Source organism: Bufo gargarizans, chromosome 1, assembly GCF_014858855.1.
Source record: "Bufo gargarizans isolate SCDJY-AF-19 chromosome 1, ASM1485885v1, whole genome shotgun sequence".
NCBI lineage: Eukaryota > Metazoa > Chordata > Amphibia > Anura > Bufonidae > Bufo > Bufo gargarizans.
Genome location: NC_058080.1, coordinates 37,499,550 through 37,521,688, shown reverse-complemented (window position 1 = coordinate 37,521,688; position 22,139 = coordinate 37,499,550). Strand labels below are relative to the sequence as shown.

The 22,139-nt window shown below is 50.8% G+C and overlaps 1 protein-coding gene across 1 annotated transcript in view; it reads right to left on the bottom strand.

Moving 5' to 3' along the window:
* CDC25B (cell division cycle 25B) overlaps window positions 1-20,643 on the bottom strand; it is a 33,487-nt gene extending 12,844 nt beyond the window's left edge. The window contains exon 1 of the mRNA XM_044277049.1: window positions 20,552-20,643. The gene's annotated coding sequence lies outside the window, so the exon portion shown is untranslated. The remainder of the gene's footprint in view (window positions 1-20,551) is intronic.
* Window positions 20,644-22,139: the final 1,496 nt, after the last annotated feature.

Here is a 22,139-nt window from a genome sequence, read left to right as displayed (position 1 = left end):
ATACTGTACTGTAATACTGTCATATACTGTACTGTACTGTAATACTGTCATATACTGTATACTGTACTGCAATACTGTCATGTACTGTAATACTGTCATATACTGTATACTGTACTGTAATACTGTCATATACTGTACTGTAATACTGTATACTGTACTGTAATATTGTAATATACTGTATACTGTACTATAATACTGTCATATACTGTACTGTAATACTGTCATATACTGTATACTGTACTGTAATACTGTCATATACTGTACTGTAATACTGTATAATGTACTGTATACTGTACTGTAATACTGTCATATACTGTACTGTAATACTGTATACTGTACTGTAATACTGTCATATACTGTATACTGTACTATAATACTGTCATATACTGTACTGTAATACTGTCATATACTGTACTGTACTGCAATACTGTATAATGTACTGCATACTGTACTGTAATACTGTCATATACTGTATAGTATAGTGTACTGTAATACTGTCATATACTGTACTGTAATACTGTATAATGTACTGTATACTGTACTGTAATACTGTCATATACTGTATACTGTACTATAATACTGTACTGTAATACTGTCATATACTGTACTGTACTGCAATACTGTATAATGTACTGTATACTGTACTGTAATACTGTCATATACTGTACTGTACTGTAATACTGTATACTGTACTATAATACTATCATATACTGTACTGTAATACTGTCATATACTGTACTGTAATACTGTCATATACTGTACTGTAATACTGTCATATACTGTACTGTACTGTAATACTGTCATATACTGTATAGTGTACTGTAATACTGTCATGTACTTTACTGTAATACTGTATAATGTTCTGTATACTGTACTGTAATACTGTCATATACTGTACTGTACTGTAATACTGTCATATACTGTATACTGTACCGTAATACTGTCATATACTGTACTGTAATACTGTCATATACTGTATAGTGTACTGTAATACTGTCGTACTGTACTGTAATGCTGTCATATACTGTATACTGTACTATAATACTGTCATATACTGTACTGTAATACTGTCATATACTGTACTGCAATACTGTATAATGTACTGTATACTGTACTGTAATACTGTATACTGTACTGTAATACTGTAATATACTGTATACTGTACTATAATACTGTCATATACTGTACTGTAATACTGTCATATACTGTACTGTAATACTGTCATATACTGTATAGTGTGCTGTAATACTGTCATATACTGTACTATACTGTAATACTGTATAATTTACTGTATACTGTACTGTAATACTGTCATATACTGTACTGCACTGTAATACTGTCATATACTGTATACTGCACCGTAATACTGTCATATACTGTATAGTGTACTGTAATACTGTCGTACTGTACTGTAATACTGTCATATACTGTATACTGTCATATACTGTATACTGTACTGTAATACTGTCATATACTGTATAGTGTACTGTAATACTGTCATATACTGTACTGTAATATACTGTATACTGTACTGCAATACTGTATAATGTACTGTTTACTGTACTGTAATACTGTAATACTGTATACTGTACTGTAATACTGTCATATACTGTATACTATACTGTAATACTGTCATATACTGTACTGTAATACTGTCATATACTGTATAGTGTACTGTAATACTGTAATATACTGTAATACTATAATATACTGTACTGTAATACTGTAATATACTGTATAATGTACTGTAATATACTGTATAATGTACTGTAATACTGTACTATAATACTGTATACTGTACTGTAATACTGTAATACACTGTATAATGTACTGTAATACTGTATAATGTACTGTAATACTGTAATATACTGTATACTGTACTGTAATACTGTAATATACTGTAATACTGTAATATACTGTTTACTGTACTGTAATACTGTAATATACTGTATAATGTACTGTAATACTGTAATATACTGTATACTGTACTGCAATACTGTATAATATACTGTAATATACTGTAATACTGTAATATACTGTATAATGTACTGTAATATACTGTACTGTAATATTGTATAATATACTGTAATATACTGTATAATGTACTGTAATACTGTATAATGTACTGTAATACTGTAATACACTGTAATACTGTAATATACTGTATACTGTACTGTAATACTGTATAATATACTGTAATATACTGTATAATGCACTGTAATACTGTATAATGTACTGTAATACTGTAATATACTGTATACTGTACTGCAATACTGTAATATACTGTATAATGTACTGTAATACTGTATAATATACTGTAATATACTGTATAATGTACTGTAATACTGTAATATACTGTATAATGTACTTTAATACTGTAATATACTGTATACTGTACTGCAATACTGTATAATGTACTGTAATATACTGTATACTGTACTGTAAAACGGTATAATATACTGTAATATACTGTATAATGTACTGTAATACTGTATAATGTACTGTAATACTGTAATATACTGTATAATGTACTGTAATATACTGTACTGTAATATTGTATAATATACTGTAATATACTGTATAATGTACTGTAATACTGTATAATGTACTGTAATATACTGTATACTGTACTGTAATACTGTAATATATACTGTAATATACTGTATAATGTACTGTAATACTGTATAATGTACTGTAATATACTGTATAATGTACTGTAATATACTGTATAATGTACTGTATAATGGACAGGAGTGTAATACGTGACACTGTTAATGCAGTCATATGGAGGATGAGCCTGGGTGTGTGTAATCCAGATTAGTATGTGCCCCCATAACAGTGACATCTAGCGGAGCTCGGGATAGGTGTGGGGTGTCGGGCCCAGGTGGTGATGAGTTGGGGGTCACTCCTTGCATTTGGTTGGGGGAGGGGCGGAGATAATAGGCCCTCTATTTATATGTATGCTCAGAGATGCCCCTGCTGGCACTGATATGCAAGACATGTGTGGTCCACAGCCCCTCACTCACCTGACCAGTTCCTATCTGATCACAAGAGCTTACAGTCTATGAGGATAGAGGAGCGAGGACCTGATCACAAGAGCTTACAGTCTATGAGGATAGAGGAGCGAGGACCTGATCACAAGAGCTTACAGTCTATGAGGAGCGAGGACCTGATCACAAGAGCTTACAGTCTATGAGGAGTGAGGACCTGATCACAAGAGCTTACAGTCTATGAGGAGTGAGGACCTGATCACAAGAGCTTACAGTCTATGAGGAGATAGAGGAGCGAGGACCTGATCACAAGAGCTAACAGTCTATGAGGATAGAGGAGTGAGGACCTGATCACAAGAGCTTACAGTCTATGAGGAGATAGAGGAGTGAGGACCTGATCACAAGAGCTTACAGTCTATGAGGAGATAGAAGAGCGAGGACCTGATCACAAGAGCTTACAGTCTATGAGGATAGAGGAGCGAGGACCTGATCACAAGAGCTTACAGTCTATGAGGAGCGAGGACCTGTTCACAAGAGCTTACAGTCTATGAGGAGATAGAGGAGTGAGGACCTGATCACAAGAGCTTACAGTCTATGAGGATAGAGGAGTGAGGACCTGATCACAAGAGCTTACAGTCTATGAGGAGATAGAGGAGTGAGGACCTGATCACAAGAGCTTACAGTCTATGAGGAGATAGAGGAGTGAGGACCTGATCACAAGAGCTTACAGTCTATGAGGATAGAGGAGTGAGGACCTGATCACAAGAGCTTACAATCTATGAGGAGATAGAGGAGTGAGGACCTGATCACAAGAGCTTACAATCTATGAGGAGATAGAGGAGTGAGGACCTGTTCACAAGAGCTTACAGTCTATGAGGAGATAGAGGAGTGAGGACCTGATCACAAGAGCTTACAATCTATGAGGAGATAGAGGAGTGAGGACCTGATCACAAGAGCTTACAGTCTATGAGGAGATAGAGGAGTGAGGACCTGATCACAAGAGCTTACAGTCTATGAGGAGATAGAGGAGTGAGGACCTGATCACAAGAGCTTACAGTCTATGAGGATAGAGGAGTGAGGACCTGATCACAAGAGCTTACAATCTATGAGGAGATAGAGGAGTGAGGACCTGATCACAAGAGCTTACAGTCTATGAGGAGATAGAGGAGTGAGGACCTGATCACAAGAGCTTACAATTTATGAGGAGTAAGGACCTGATCACAAGAGCTTACAGTCTATGAGGAGATAGAGGAGCGAGGACCTGATCACAAGAGCTTACAATCTATGAGGAGATAGAGGAGTGAGGACCTGATCACAAGAGCTTACAGTCTATGAGGAGATAGAGGAGTGAGGACCTGATCACAAGAGCTTACAATTTATGAGGAGATAGAGGAGTGAGGACCTGATCACAAGAGCTTACAGTCTATGAGGAGATAGAGGAGTGAGGACCTGATCACAAGAGCTTACAGTCTATGAGGAGATAGAGGAGTTAGGACCTGATCACAAGAGCTTACAGTCTATGAGGATAGAGGAGCGAGGACCTGATCACAAGAACTTACAGTCTATGAGGATAGAGGAGTGAGGACCTGATCACAAGAGCTTACAGTCTATGAGGAGATAGAGGAATGAGGACCTGATCACAAGAGCTTACAGTCTATGAGGAGATAGAGGAGCGAGGACCTGATCACAAGAACTTACAGTCTATGAGGATAGAGGAGCGAGGACCTGATCACAAGAGCTTACAGTCTATGAGGAGCGAGGACCTGATCACAAGAGCTTACAGTCTATGAGGAGATAGAGGAGTGAGGACCTGATCACAAGAGCTTACAGTCTATGAGGAGATAGAGGAGTGAGGACCTGATCACAAGAGCTTACAATCTATGAGGAGATAGAGGAGTGAGGACCTGTTCACAAGAGCTTACAGTCTATGAGGAGATAGAGGAGTGAGGACCTGATCACAAGAGCTTACAATCTATGAGGAGATAGAGGAGCGAGGACCTGATCACAAGAGCTTACAGTCTATGAGGAGTGAGGACCTGATCACAAGAGCTTACAGTCTATGAGGATAGAGGAGTGAGGACCTGATCATAAGAGCTTACAGTCTATGAGGAGATAGAGGAGTGAGGACCTGATCACAAGAACTTACAGTCTATGAGGAGATAGAGGAGTGAGGACCTGATCACAAGAGCTTACAGTCTATGAGGATAGAGGAGTGAGGACCTGATCACAAGAGCTTACAGTCTATGAGGATAGAGGAGTGAGGACCTGATCACAAGAGCTTACTGTCTATGAGGAGATAGAAGAGTGATGACCTGATCACAAGAGCTTACAGTCTATGAGGAGATAGAGGAGTGAGGACCTGATCACAAGAGCTTACAGTCTATGAGGAGATAGAGGAGTGAGGACCTGATCACAAGAGCTTACAGTCTATGAGGAGATAGAGGAGTGAGGACCTGATCACAAGAGCTTACAGTCTATGAGGATAGAGGAGTGAGGACCTGATCACAAGAGCTTACAGTCTATGAGGATAGAGGAGCGAGGACCTGATCACAAGAGCTTACAGTCTATGAGGATAGAGAAGTGAGGACCTGATCACAAGAGCTTACAGTCTATGAGGATAGAGAAGTGAGGACCTGATCACAAGAGCTTACAATCTATGAGGATAGAGGAGTGAGGACCTGATCACAAGAGCTTACTGTCTATGAAGAGATAGAGGAGTGAGGACCTGATCACAAGAGCTTACAGTCTATGAGGATATAGAGGAGTGAGGACCTGATCACAAGAGCTTACAATCTATGAGGATAGAGGAGTGAGGACCTGATCACAAGAGCTTACAGTCTATGAGGATATAGAGGAGTGAGGACCTGATCACAAGAGCTTACAGTCTATGAGGAGATAGAGGAGCGAGGACCTGATCACAAGAGCTTACAGTCTATGAGGAGCGAGGACCTGATCACAAGAGCTTACAATCTATGAGGAGATAGAGGAGTGAGGACCTGATCACAAGAGCTTACAGTCTATGAGGATAGAGGAGTGAGGACCTGATCACAAGAGCTTACAGTCTATGAGGAGATAGAGGAGTGAGGACCTGATCACAAGAGCTTACAGTCTATGAGGATAGAGGAGTGAGGACCTGATCATAAGAGCTTACAGTCTATGAGGAGATAGAGGAGTGAGGACCTGATCACAAGAGCTTACAGTCTATGAGGAGATAGAGGAGTGAGGACCTGATCACAAGAGCTTACAGTCTATGAGGATAGAGGAGTGAGGACCTGATCACAAGAGCTTACAGTCTATGAGGAAATAGAGGAGTGAGGACCTGATCACAAGAGCTTACAGTCTATGAGAAGATAGAGGAGCGAGGACCTGATCACAAGAGCTTATAGTCTATGAGGAGATAGAGGAGTGAGGACCTGATCACAAGAGCTTATAGTCTATGAGGATATAGAGGAGTGAGGACCTGATCACAAGAGCTTACAATCTATGAGGAGATAGAGGAGTGAGGACCTGATCACAAGAGCTTACAGTCTATGAGGATAGAGGAGTGAGGACCTGATCACAAGAGCTTACAGTCTATGAGGATAGAGGAGTGAGGACCTGATCGCAAGAGCTTACAATCTATGAGGAGATAGAGGAGTGAGGACCTGATTGCAAGAGCTTACAGTCTATGAGGAGATAGAGGAGTGAGGACCTGATCACAAGAGCTTACAATCTATGAGGAGATAGAGGAGTGAGGACCTGATCGCAAGAGCTTACAATCTATGAGGTGACCTAGTACTTGACACAGCTGAGGGTCTGTTACAATGAATCCTGTGCTGATACACTGTAACAAGCTGCAGCTGTGACAGGTACCAGTTGGAGTCTGGGTGACACGACGCCCATATGCTGGTCTCCTGCAGGTGAAGCACCTTGTAGCTCAGGCCCCGGGGCGGCCCCTGTGGTCAGGACATATGGCAGATCTCCTCACACTCCTCCTCCTCCTGCACCTTCTATTCACTTTCATCAGGGATCTCTGCGGCGGGGGAGAGGTGCGGACTTTCCTAATATACGGTCAGGGGGACATCTCTTATCCGTCTGCTGGCGATGTGATGCCGGGGCCCATGTACAAAGAACAGCCCTGACTGTGGGGGAGGGGAGCCGACAACTGACCGTGTTGTAATGGGGATCACTCTCCAGGATTTGTCATCCCGCTCTCTCATGCTTGGGGGCAAGGGGGGTGAAAACTCTGGGGCAGTGAGGTGTAGTATTATTGGGGGTGCGGAGGCCCCCGGGCAGTGAGGTGTAGTATTATTGGGGGCGTGCCCCCGGGCAGTGAGGTGTAGTATTATTGGGGGTGTCACAGCACCCAGGTCTACTGCAGAGAAGGTCAAGGGCAGGGAAGGGGTTAATGTCTCCATCCCTGGTGGTTGAGGACAGTGAAGGGGTTAATGCCTGCTGCTGTAGCATCCCTGGAGGTCCAGAACAATCAGAGGGGTCATTGCAGTATCTTTGGTGGTCTTGGGCAGCGAAGGGGTTAATGCTGGACTTTCTTTTTCGAGTGGTTTTTGTGTGCCCATGGCGGGTCCGCAATACACGGGCACTGGTCCGTGTGCACTCCGGACACATTCACTGGAATGGGACCGCAATCACAGAGATGCGGAACGGAAGCGCGGATCGGAACCCCGCGGTGCGAACGGATCACGGACCCATTCAAGTTGGATGGGTCTGGATCTGTCCCGGCCGCCGCACGGATGTTGCCAATGCACGGAATGGATGCACAACGTTCGTGTGCAGGAGGCCTGAGGGTGAGGGTTTTCGGGGGGTGGACTCTCCTAGGAGCCCATACATTATGGTCACCACAGGAGGCTGATCACTGCTGGGTATACGTCCTGGTAGCAGCAGGGCCACGCTCCATCCCCCCCGACGGTCCAGTGATGGCGCGAAGACAATGACATGGCTTCTATTCAGTGCAAGGAAATTCCTGGAGGTCCTGCTAAGCAACCCCCCCACCCCCGGACAATGCCCGCATTACCTAGTGCCCCCCGGACACTGCCCGCATTACCTAGTGCCCCCCGGACACTGCCCGCATTACCTAGTGCCCCCCGGACACTGCCCGCATTACCTAGTGCCCCCCGGACACTGCCCGCATTACCTAGTGCCCCCCGGACACTGCCCGTATTACCTAGTGCCCCCCGGACACTGCCCGCATTACCTAGTGCCCCCCGGACACTGCCCGTATTACCTAGTGCCCCCCGGACACTGCCCGTATTACCTAGTGCCCCCCCGGACACTGCCCGCATTACCTAGTGCCCCCGGACACTGCCCTTATTACCTAGTGCCCCCCGGACACTGCCCGCATTACCTAGTGCCCCCCGGACACTGCCCGTATTACCTAGTGCCCCCCCGGACACTGCCCGCATTACCTAGTGCCCCCCCGGACACTGCCTGTATTACCTAGTGCCCCCCGGACACTGCCCGTATTACCTAGTGCCCCCCGGACACTGCCCGTATTACCTAGTGCCCCCCGGACACTGCCCGCATTACCTAGTGCCCCCCCGGACACTGCCTGTATTACCTAGTGCCCCCCGGACACTGCCCGCATTACCTAGTGCCCCCCGGACACTGCCCGCATTACCTAGTGCCCCCCGGACACTGCCCGCATTACCTAGTGCCCCCCGGACACTGCCCGCATTACCTAGTACCCCCGGACACTGCCCGTATTACCTAGTGCCCCCCGGACACTGCCCGTATTACCTAGTGCCCCCCGGACACTGCCCGTATTACCTAGTGCCCCCCGGACACTGCCCGCATTACCTAGTGCCCCCCGGACACTGCCCGTATTACCTAGTGCCCCCCGGACACTGCCCGCATTACCTAGTGCCCCCCGGACACTGCCCGCATTACCTAGTGCCCCCCGGACACTGCCCGCATTACCTAGTGCCCCCCGGACACTGCCCGCATTACCTAGTGACCCCCGGACACTGCCCGTATTACCTAGTGCCCCCCGGACACTGCCCGTATTACCTAGTGCCCCCCGGGACACTGCCCGCATTACCTAGTGCCCCCCGGACACTGCCCGCATTACCTAGTGCCCCCCGGACACTGCGCGCATTACCTAGTGCCCCCCGGACACTGCCTGTATTACCTAGTGCCCCCCGGACACTGCCCGTATTACCTAGTGCCCCCCAGACACTGCCCGCATTACCTAGTGCCCCCCGGACACTGCCCGTATTACCTAGTGCCCCCCGGACACTGCTCGTATTACCTAGTGCCCCCCGGACACTGCCCGTATTATCTAGTGCCCCCCGGACACTGCCCGCATTACCTAGTGCCCCCCGGACACTGCCCGTATTACCTAGTGCCCCCCGGACACTGCCCGTATTACCTAGTGCCCCCCGGAGACTGCCCGTATTACCCGTATGACCTCAATCCAGTGCAGACCTGATACTTGTCACCGCTGAGGGTTTGTTACAGTTGTCTCCAGTGTAGACAGCCTCTCTGCTGATGATTTGTTACAATGTGTCAGTCTGGAGCTGCTCACCCAGTGCCGGTCCAGGCCTGTCACAGGTGACGGACAGGAGAGCGGTGCTGTAGGGCGTCACCCGTCACCCTCATTACGCCCACTCTGTTTCATGTTTGCAGGGTGTGTCACAGAGCTAAGCTAAGAGTGTGAAGGTGAGGGACGTCAGAGAGCATGTCAGTGAATGGAAGCCTCACAACAATACCTGGGTATTAACATCTGAGAGGCGACACGGAATCCAGACACACCTGCTACTGTCTGAGCAGGGAGCGGCCATAACCCCCCTCCCCCGAAATATGTCTGTCTGTCCTCATAGCTGAGGGCCCGGTATCTGTGTCTCCATAGCTGAGGGCCCGGTATCTGTGTCCCCATAGCTGAGGGCCCGGTATCTGTGTCTCCATAGCTGAGGGCCCGGTATCTGTGTCCCCATAGCTGAGGGCCCGGTATCTGTGTCCCCATAGCTGAGGGCCCGGTATCTGTGTCTCCATAGCTGAGGGCCCGGTATCTGTGTCCCCATAGCTGAGGGCCCGGTATCTGTCTCCCCATAGCTGAGGGCCCGGTATCTGTGTCCCCATAGCTGAGGGCCCGGTATCTGTGTCTCCATAGCTGAGGGCCCGGTATCTGTGTCCTCATAGCTGAGGGCCCGGTATCTGTGTCCCCATAGCTGAGGGCCCGGTATCTGTGCAGGACACTGGCTGTGGCCCCAGGTCATATATAGCCCTGCAGTTAGGTGGTCGCCCAGCATACAGGTGCAGGACACTGGCCGTGGCCCCCGGTCATATACAGCCCTGCAGTTAGGTGGTCGCCCAGCATACAGGTGCAGGACACTGGCCGTGGCCCCCGGTCATATACAGCCCTGCAGTTAGGTGGTCGCCCAGCATACAGGTGCAGGACACTGGCCGTGGCCCCCGGTCATATACAGCCCTGCAGTTAGGTGGTCGCCCAGCATACAGGTGCAGGACACTGGCCGTGGCCCCCGGTCATATACAGCCCTGCAGTTAGGTGGTCCCCAGCATACAGGTGCAGGACACTGGCCGTGGCCCCCGGTCATATACAGCCCTGCAGTTAGGTGGTCGCCCAGCATACAGGTGCAGGACACTGGCTGTGGCCCCCGGTCATATACAGCCCTGCAGTTAGGTGGTCACCCAGCATACAGGTGCAGGACACTGGCCGTGGCCCCCGGTCATATACAGCCCTGCAGTTAGGTGGTCGCCCAGCATACAGGTGCAGGACACTGGCCGTGGCCCCCGGTCATATACAGCCCTGCAGTTAGGTGGTCGCCCAGCATACAGGTGCAGGACACTGGCCGTGGCCCCCGGTCATATACAGCCCTGCAGTTAGGTGGTCCCCAGCATACAGGTGCAGGACACTGGCCGTGGCCCCCGGTCATACACAGCCCTGCAGTTAGGTGGTCCCCAGCATACAGGTGCAGGACACTGGCCGTGGCCCCCGGTCATATACAGCCCTGCAGTTAGGTGGTCCCCAGCATACAGGTGCAGGACACTGGCCGTGGCCCCCGGTCATATACAGCCCTGCAGTTAGGTGGTCCCCAGCATACAGGTGCAGGACACTGGCTGTGGCCCCCGGTCATATACAGCCCTGCAGTTAGGTGGTCCCCAGCATACAGGTGCAGGACACTGGCCGTGGCCCCCGGTCATATACAGCCCTGCAGTTATGTGGTCGCCCAGCATACAGGTGCAGGACACTGGCCGTGGCCCCCGGTCATATACAGCCCTGCAGTTAGGTGGTCGCCCAGCATACAGGTGCAGGACACTGGCCGTGGCCCCCGGTCATATACAGCCCTGCAGTTAGGTGGTCGCCCAGCATACAGGTGCAGGACACTGGCCGTGGCCCCCGGTCATATACAGCCCTGCAGTTAGGTGGTCCCCAGCATACAGGTGCAGGACACTGGCCGTGGCCCCCGGTCATATACAGCCCTGCAGTTAGGTGGTCACCCAGCATACAGGTGCAGGACACTGGCCGTGGCCCCCGGTCATATACAGCCCTGCAGTTATGTGGTCGCCCAGCATACAGGTGCAGGACACTGGCCGTGGCCCCCGGTCATATACAGCTCTGCAGTTATGTGGTCGCCCAGCATACAGGTGCAGGACACTGGCCGTGGCCCCCGGTCATATACAGCCCTGCAGTTATGTGGTCGCCCAGCATACAGGTGCAGGACACTGGCTGTGGCCCCCGGTCATATACAGCCCTGCAGTTAGGTGGTCGCCCAGCATACAGGTGCAGGACACTGGCTGTGGCCCCCGGTCATATACAGCCCTGCAGTTATGTGGTCGCCCAGCATACAGGTGCAGGACACTGGCCGTGGCCCCCGGTCATATACAGCTCTGCAGTTATGTGGTCGCCCAGCATACAGGTGCAGGACACTGGCCGTGGCCCCCGGTCATATACAGCCCTGCAGTTAGGTGGTCGCCCAGCATGCAGGTGCAGGACACTGGCCGTGGCCCCCGGTCATATACAGCCCTGCAGTTAGGTGGTCCCCAGCATACAGGTGCAGGACACTGGCCGTGGCCCCCGGTCATATACAGCCCTGCAGTTAGGTGGTCCCCAGCATACAGGTGCAGGACACTGGCCGTGGCCCCCGGTCATATACAGCCCTGCAGTTATGTGGTCGCCCAGCATACAGGTGCAGGACACTGGCCGTGGCCCCCGGTCATATACAGCCCTGCAGTTATTTGGTCGCCCAGCATACAGGTGCAGGACACTGGCCGTGGCCCCCGGTCATATACAGCCCTGCAGTTAGGTGGTCCCCAGCATACAGGTGCAGGACACTGGCCGTGGCCCCCGGTCATATACAGCTCTGCAGTTAGGTGGTCCCCAGCATACAGGTGCAGGACACTGGCCGTGGCCCCCGGTCGTGGTGTCTATTTAAAGGGGCAGCAGGAAGCCGCGAGGTCTCTTTGGCCTCATAAATACCTTCATATAAAACAGTGATTCTTGCGGGCCCCGGGGGTCCCTGCACATAACAGTGAGAGCCCCGTGGTGTATTGTGTAGGGCCCCCAGCCCTGTGTGCTAAACTCTTAAAGGGACAGTAACCCCTTCCAGCCCAGCTTTGCACGTTCCATTCTTAAAGAGACAGTACCACTCCCTCCGCAGTCCATTCACCTCATAGATAAAAGTATGTGCCCCCCCCCGACAGGTGCATTACACCCGGCTCAGGCCCGTACAGTGAGGCTGGTGGCCCCCCGTCCACGGGGCGTCCGGGCAGCTCGTATCTGTGTAAACAAAGGGGTCTTTATCATTCAAATACATGGAAAGCCTGGTTTTTGGAGGCTGATGATCTGAGACTCCCACCAGAAGATGAGTGGTTGGTGGTCCACATGGTGGTCCCCAGCCCCCCACCTATCTCTGTTCTGCTGACCCAGCAAGGCATTGGGGGCAGGGAGGGTAAGAGGAGGGTGGAATGGGGTCACCGTCAGCAGAAATGCTGGGACTGGAGAATGTGTCGGGGAGAGAAACTGCGCTGACACATTGTAACAGATAGACATATATATAGACCACAGAGCTGACAATCTACCCCCCCCCCCCGGTGTATAAGGCAGGATACATATATATATACCCCCCCCCGCCGGGTGTATAAGGCAGGATACATATATATATACCCCCCCCCCCCCCCCCCCCCCCCGGGTGTATAAGGCAGGATACATGTACAGGTCCTTCTCAAAAAAATTGGCATATTGTGATAAAGTTCATTATTTTCTGTAATGTGCTGATAAACATTAGACTTTCATATATTTTAGATTCATTACACACAACTGAAGTAGTTCAAGCCTTTTATTGTTTTAATATTGATGATTTTGGCCACAGCTCATGAAAACCCAAATTTCCTATCTCAAAAAATTAGCATATTTCATCCAACCAATAAAAGAAAAGTGTTTTTAATACAAAAAAAGTCAACCTTCAAATAATTATGTTCAGTTCTGCCCTCAATACTTGGTCGGGAATCCTTTTGCAGAAATGACCGCTTCAATGCGGCGTGGCATGGAGGCAATCAGCCTGTGGCACTGCTGAGGTGTTATGGAGGCCCAGGAGGCTTCAATGCGGCGTGGCATGGAGGCAATCAGCCTGTGGCACTGCTGAGGTGTTATGGAGGCCCAGGATGCTTCACTGCGGCGTGGCATGGAGGCAATCAGCCTGTGGCACTGCTGAGGTGTTATGGAGGCCCAGGATGCTTCAATGCGGCGTGGCATGGAGGCCATCAGCCTGTGGCACTGCTGAGGTGTTATGGAGGCCCAGGATGCTTCAATGCGGCGTGGCATGGAGGCAATCAGCCTGTGGCACTGCTGAGGTGTTTATGGAGGCCCAGGATGCTTCACTGCGGCGTGGCATGGAGGCAATCAGCCTGTGGCACTGCTGAGGTGTTATGGAGGCCCAGGAGGCTTCAATGCGGCGTGGCATGGAGGCAATCAGCCTGTGGCACTGCTGAGGTGTTATGGAGGCCCAGGATGCTTCACTGTGGCGTGGCATGGGGGCAATCAGCCTGTGGCACTGCTGAGGTGTTATGGAGGCCCAGGAGGCTTCAATGCGGCGTGGCATGGAGGCAATCAGCCTGTGGCACTGCTGAGGTGTTATGGAGGCCCAGGAGGCTTCAATGCGGCGTGGCATGGAGGCAATCAGCCTGTGGCACTGCTGAGGTGTTATGGAGGCCCAGGATGCTTCACTGTGGCGTGGCATGGGGGCAATCAGCCTGTGGCACTGCTGAGGTGTTATGGAGGCCAGGATGCTTCAGTGCGGCGTGGCATGGAGGCCAATCAGCCTGTGGCACTGCTGAGGTGTTATGGAGGCCAGGAGGCTTCACTGCGGCGTGGCATGGAGGCAATCAGCCTGTGGCACTGCTGAGGTGTTATGGAGGCCCAGGATGCTTCACTGCGGCGTGGCATGGAGGCAATCAGCCTGTGGCACTGCTGAGGTGTTATGGAGGCACAGGAGGCTTCAATGCGGCGTGGCATGGAGGCAATCAGCCTGTGGCACTGCTGAGGTGTTATGGAGGCCCAGGATGCTTCACTGCGGCGTGGCATGGAGGCAATCAGCCTGTGGCACTGCTGAGGGTGTTATGGAGGCCCAGGAGGCTTCAATGCGGCGTGGCATGGAGGCAATCAGCCTGTGGCACTGCTGAGTTGTTATGGAGGCCCAGGAGGCTTCAATGCGGCGTGGCATGGAGGCAATCAGCCTGTGGCACTGCTGAGGTGTTATGGAGGCCCAGGATGCTTCACTGTGGCGTGGCATGGGGGCAATCAGCCTGTGGCACTGCTGAGGTGTTATGGAGGCCAGGAGGCTTCAATGCGGCGTGGCATGGAGGCAATCAGCCTGTGGCACTGCTGAGGTGTTATGGAGGCCCAGGATGGCTTCAATGCGGCGTGGCATGGAGGCAATCAGCCTGTGGCACTGCTGAGGTGTTATGGAGGCCCAGGATGCTTCACTGTGGCGTGGCATGGGGGCAATCAGCCTGTGGCACTGCTGAGGTGTTATGGAGGCCAGGATGCTTCAGTGCGGCGTGGCATGGAGGCCATCAGCCTGTGGCACTGCTGAGGTGTTATGGAGGCCCAGGATGCTTCACTGCGGCGTGGCATGGAGGCAATCAGCCTGTGGCACTGCTGAGGTGTTATGGAGGCACAGGAGGCTTCAATGCGGCGTGGCATGGAGGCAATCAGCCTGTGGCACTGCTGAGGTGTTATGGAGGCCCAGGAGGCTTCAATGCGGCGTGGCATGGAGGCAATCAGCCTGTGGCACTGCTGAGGTGTTATGGAGGCCCAGGATGCTTCACTGTGGCGTGGCATGGGGCAATCAGCCTGTGGCACTGCTGAGGGTTATGGAGGCCCAGGAGGCTTCAATGCGGCGTGGCATGGAGGCAATCAGCCTGTGGCACTGCTGAGGTGTTATGGAGGCCCAGAGGCTTCAATGCGGCGTGCATGGAGGCAATCAGCCTGTGGCACTGCTGAGGTGTTATGGAGGCCCAGGAGCTTCACTGTGCGTGGCATGGGGGCAATCAGCCTGTTGGCACTGCTGAGGTGTTATGGAGGCCCAGGAGGCTTCACTGCGGCGTGGCATGGAGGCCATCAGCCTGTGGCACTGCTGAGGTGGTTATGGAGGCCCAGGAGGCTTCACTGCGGCGTGGCATGGAGGCAATCAGCCTGTGGCACTGCTGAGGTGTTATGGAGGCCCAGGAGGCTTCACTGCGGCGTGGCATGGAGGCCATCAGCCTGTGGCACTGCTGAGGTGTTATGGAGGCCCAGGAGGCTTCAATGCGGGCGTGGCATGGAGGCAATCAGCCTGTGGCTCTGCTGAGGTGTTATGGAGGCCCAGGAGGCTTCAATGCGGCGTGGCCTGGAGGCAATCAGCCTGTGGCACTGCTGAGGTGTTATGGAGGCCCAGGAGGCTTCAATGCGGCGTGGCATGGAGGCAATCAGCCTGTGGCACTGCTGAGGTGTTATGGAGGCCCAGGATGCTTCAGTGCGGCGTGGCATGGAGGCAATCAGCCTGTGGCACTGCTGAGGTGTTATGGAGGCCCAGGATGCTTCAATGCAGCGTGGCATGGAGGCAATCAGCCTGTGGCACTGCTGAGGTGTTATGGAGGCCCAGGATGCTTCAGTGCGGCGTGGCATGGAGGCAATCAGCCTGTGGCACTGCTGAGGTGTTATGGAGGCCCAGGATGCTTCGATAGAGGCCTTAAGCTCATCCAGAGTGTTGGGTCTTGCGTCTCTCAACTTTCTCTTCCCAATTTCCCACAGATTCTCTATGGGGTTCAGGTCAGGAGAGTTGGCAGGCCAGTTGAGCCCAGTAAGACCATGGTCAGTAAACCAGTTACCAGTGGTGTTGGCACTGTGAGCAGGTGCCAGGTCGTGCTGAAAAATGACATCTTCATCTCCATAAAGCTTTTCAGCAGATGGAAGCATGAAGTGCTCCACAATCTCCTGATAGCGGCTGCATTGACCCTGCCCTTGATAAAACACAGTGGACCAGCACCAGCAGCTGACATGGCCCCCAGACCATCACTGACTGTGGGGACTTGACACTGGACTTCAGGCATTTTGGCATTTCCCTCTCCCCAGTCTTCCTCCAGACTCTGGCACCTTGATTTCCGAATGACATGCAACAGTCCAGTGCTGCTTCTCTGTAGCCCAGGTCAGGCGCTTCTGCCGCTGTTTCTGGGGAATGCGGCACCTGTAGCCCATGTCCTGCACACGCCTGTACACGGGGGCTCTGGATGTTTCTACTCCAGACTCAGTCCACTGCTTCCGCAGGTCCCCCAAGGTCTGGAATCGGTCCTTCTCCACAATCTTCCTCAGGGTCCGGTCACCTCTTCTCGTTGTGCAGCGTTTTCTGCCACACTTTTTCCTTCCCACAGACTTCCCACTGAGGGGCCTTGATACAGCACTCTGGGAACAGCCTATTCCTTCAGACATGTCTTTCTGTGTCTTACCCTCTTGCTTGAGGTGTCAATGATGGCCTTCTGGACAGCAGTCAGGTCGGCAGTCTTACCCATGATTGCCGTTTTGAGTAATGAACCAGGCTGGGAGTTTGTAAAAGCCTCAGGAATCTTTTGCAGGTGTTTAGAGTTAATTAGTTGATTCAGATGATTAGGTTAATAGCTCGTTTAGAGAACCTTTTCATGATATGCTCATTTTTTTAGAAGGACCTGTATATATAGACACAGAGCTGACAATATACCCCCCCCCCCCCCACCGGGTGTATAAGGCAGGATACATACATATATATATATACACACAGAGCTGACAATCTACCCCCCCCCCCCCGGGTGTATAAGGCAGGATACATATATATATATACACAGAGCTGACAATCTACCCCCCCCCCCCCCCGGGTGTATAAGGCAGGATACATATATATATATACACAGAGCTGACAATCTACCCCCCCCCTCGGGTGTATAAGGCAGGATACATATATATATATATACACAGAGCTGACAATATACCCCCCCCCCCCCGGTGTATAAGGCAGGATACATATAGTCACAGAGCTGACAATCTACCCCCCCCCCCCCCCCCCCCCCCGGTGTATAAGGCAGGATACATATAGTCACAGAGCTGACAATCTACCCCCCCCCCCCCCCGGTGTATAAGGCAGGATACATATATATATACCTCCCCCCCCCCCCCCCGGGTGTATAAGGCAGGATACATATATATATATATATACAGGTCCTTCTCAAACAATTAGCATATTGTGATAAAGTTCATTATTTTCTGTAATGTACTGATAAAGATTAGACTTTCATATATTTTAGATTCATTACACACAACTGAAGTAGTTCAAGCCTTTTATTGTTGTAATATTGATGATTTTGGCCACAGCTCATGAAAACCCAAATTCCTATCTAAAAAAATGAGCATATCATGAAAAGGTTCTCTAAACGAGCTATTAACCTAATCATCTGAATCAACTAATTAACTCTAAACACCTGCAAAAGATTCCTGAGGCTTTTACAAACTCCCAGCCTGGTCCATTACTCCAAACCGCAATCATGGGTAAGACTGCCGACCTGACTGCTGTCCAGAAGGCCATCATTGACCCCTCAAGCAGGAGGGTAAGACACAGAAAGACATGTCTGAAGGAATAGGCTGTTCCCAGAGCGCTGTATCAAGGCCCCTCAGTGGGAAGTCTGTGGGAAGGAAAGTGTGGCAGAAAACGCTGCACAACGAGAAGAGGTGACCGGACCCTGAGGAAGATTGTGGAGAAGGAGCGATTCCAGACCTTGGGGGACCTGCGGAAGCAGTGGACTGAGTCTGGAGTAGAAACATCCAGAGCCCCCGTGTACAGGCGTGTGCAGGAAATGGGCTACAGGTGCCACATTCCCCAGAAACAGCGGCAGAAGCGCCTGACCTGGGCTACAGAGAAGCAGCACTGGACTGTTGCATGTCATTCGGAAATCAAGGTGCCAGAGTCTGGAGGAGACTGGGGAGAGGGAAATGCCAAAATGCCTGAAGTCCAGTGTCAAGTCCCCACAGTCAGTGATGGTCTGGGGTGCCATGTCAGCTGCTGGTGTTGGTCCACTGTGTTTTATCAAGGGCAGGGTCAATGCAGCCGCTATCAGGAGATTTTGGAGCACTTCATGCTTCCATCTGATGAAAAGCTTTATGGAGATGAAGATGTCATTTTTCAGCACGACCTGGCACCTGCTCACAGCGCCAACACCACTGGTAACTGGTTTACTGACCATGGTATTACTGGGCTCAACTGGCCTGCCAACTCTCCTGACCTGAACCCCATAGGGAATCTGTGGGATATTGGGAAGAGAAAGTTGAGAGACGCAAGACCCAACACTCTGGATGAGCTTAAGGCCACTATCGAAGCATCCGGGGCCTCCATAACACCTCAGCAGTGCCACAGGCTGATTGCCTCCATGCCACGCCGCATTGCAGCCTCCTGGGCCTCCATAACACCTCAGCAGTGCCACAGGCTGATTGCCTCCATGCCACGCCGCATTGAAGCCTCCTGGGCCTCCATAACACCTCAGCAGTGCCACAGGCTGATTGCCTCCATGCCACGCCGCATTGAAGCCTCCTGGGCCTCCATAACGCCTCAGCAGTGCCACAGGCTGATTGCCTCCATGCCACGCCGCATTGAAGCCTCCTGGGCCTCCATAACACCTCAGCAGTGCCACAGGCTGATTGCCTCCATGCCACGCCGCATTGAAGCCTCCTGGGCCTCCATAACGCCTCAGCAGTGCCACAGGCTGATTGCCTCCATGCCACGCCGCATTGAAGCCTCCTGGGCCTCCATAACACCTCAGCAGTGCCACAGGCTGATTGCCTCCATGCCACGCCGCATTGAAGCATCGTGGGCCTCCATAACACCTCAGCAGGGCCACAGGCTGATTGCCTCCATGCCACGCCGCATTGAAGAATCCTGGGCCTCCATAACACCTCAGCAGTGCCACAGGCTGATTGCCTCCATGCCACGCCGCATTGAAGCCTCCTGGGCCTCCATAACACCTCAGCAGTGCCACAGGCTGATTGCCTCCATGCCATGCCGCATTGAAGCATTGTGGGCCTCCATAACACCTCAGCAGTGCCACAGGCTGATTGCCTCCATGCCACGCCGCATTGAAGCATCCTGGGCCTCCATAACACCTCCGCAGTGCCACAGGCTGATTGCCTCCATGCCACGCCGCACTGAAGCATCCTGGGCCTCCATAACACCTCAGCAGTGCCACAGGCTGATTGCCTCCATGCCACGCCGCACTGAAGCATCCTGGGCCTCCATAACACCTCAGCAGTGCCACAGGCTGATTGCCTCCATGCCACGCCGGATTGAAGCGGTCATTTCTGCAAAAGGATTCCCGACCAAGTATTGAGGGCAGAACTGAACATAATTATTTGAAGGTTGACTTTTTTTGTATTAAAAACACTTTTCTTTTATTGGTCGGATGAAATATGCTAATTTTTTGAGATAGGAATTTTGGGTTTTCATGAGCTGTGGCCAAAATCATCAATATTAAAACAATAAAAGGCTTGAACTACTTCAGTTGTGTGTAATGAATCTAAAATATATGAAAGTCTAATGTTTATCAGCACATTACAGAAAATAATGAACTTTATCACAATATGCTAATTTTTTGAGAAGGACCTGTATATACACAGAGCTGACAATCTACCCCCCCCCCCCCCCCCGGTGTATAAGGCAGGATACATATACATATATATATATACACAGAGCTGACAATCTACCCCCCCCCCCCCCCACCGGGTGTATAAGGCAGGATACATATATATATAGACACAGAGCTGACAATATACCCCCCCCCCCCCACCGGGTGTATAAGGCAGGATACATATATATATATACACAGAGCTGACAATCTACCCCCCCTCCCCGGTGTATAAGGCAGGATACATATATATATACCTCCCCCCCCCCCCGGGTGTATAAGGCAGGATACATATATATATATAGACACAGAGCTGACAATCTACCCCCCCCTCCCCGGGTGTATAAGGCAGGATACACATATATATATACCCTTCCCCTCCCCCCCCTCTCAGTATTCGGATTCATAAAGGACCATTTCTTGCCACTTACTGGGAATTGTCCCTTTTGTTTCAGACCAGTAAAGGCTGTTTTCCTTATGAAAAGCCCCCCGGACCCTCGCCCAGAATCCCACCCATTGCAGAGTGACTCCATCTGACCCCCGAGCTCCGCTCACAGCCGGACAGGATCCTCCCGGTCACACTCGTCCTTCTCTGGGAAAGCTGGGTGACAACCAGTGTGGGCACTAGAGCGGCTCCTTTCCCAGACTCCTGATTGGCCGATGTGGGCGGACGCTCGGGGAACCATGAAAGTAGCGGCTCGTTCACACCGGCGACTCCTCCGTGCGGCGGCGATGCGTGACGTGGTTCTGTGTACAGGAGCGTTGTATTTCACGCATCAGTTCTGTGTTACGTGAAAAACGCCTGCCCACAGAAGGTGCCCGTGCAATGCGGTCCACAGCACGGGCTTCACACGTTCACGTGAACGAGCTCTATAGAACATGCTGCGATTCTACGCAACGCAGAACTGAAAAACACCACATTGAAGTGTACGGGTCCGGATCCGGTGCGGGCGCTGTGCGTTCACGTCACGCATTGCACCCGCGTGGAAAACTCGCTTGTGTGAAAGGGGCCTAAATGTTCACACCGAGGATTTTCTGCGCTGGTGTTTTTTCCTGACGAGTTTTTAATGTGTTTTTTGGCGCAGTTTCGTCGAGGATTTTCATTCTTGACCGTTTTCAATGTAAATTCCGTAAATTCCACATCCAGAATGGACTGGACGCTGCCGTATGCTTTAACATGCGGATTCTGAGTGTGGTTTTTTTTGGCGTGTATTTTTGGCGCACCCCGTGTGTCTGCAGCGTCACAGGGCGCAGCTCCCATCGATGGCGGATTACAGGAATTCTCCAGGAATTGATATGGATACAGGTGTATTTATTATTGGTAACCGCCCGTCATCCGCCTGCCCCGGGCTGCCCTCTCTGCACACACAGGGGCGGCCTCCCTCCACCCCCCAGGGCAGGGATTCCTGCATGTCAGCCATGTCCTCTGCACCGCAGGAATTTAACCCCTGCTTCTCCTTCCCCTGGAGAGTTGGATCACCTCACCTGTAATTACCTGGCTGGCCCTTTGTAGCCCGAGGCCAGGACTAATTAGTGAGAGCCCTGGAGCGTCCCCCTATGTGACGCCCCTCGCCATGTGGTGTGAGTTCACACCTGCCATACTGTGCCCAGTAATACCGCCACTCACCCACCAAATACAGCTTCCTACATAGCAGAGCAGTGCTGTGCAAGAATTATACACTGCATGGTACCACACAAGGTAAATACCACCTTACAGTGCAAAATAATACCGTCATACAGGGCTCAGATAATACCACCATACAGTGCTCAATAATACCACCATACAGTGCTCAATAATACCACCATACAGTGCAAAATAATACCACCATACAGTGCAAAATAATACCACCATACAGTGCAAAATAATACCGTCATACAGGGCTCAGATAATACCATTATATAGTGCTCAGATAATACCACCATACAGTGCAAAATAATACCGTCATACAGTGATCAATAATACCACCATACAGTGCAAAATAATACCACCATACAGTGCTCAATAATACCGTCATACAG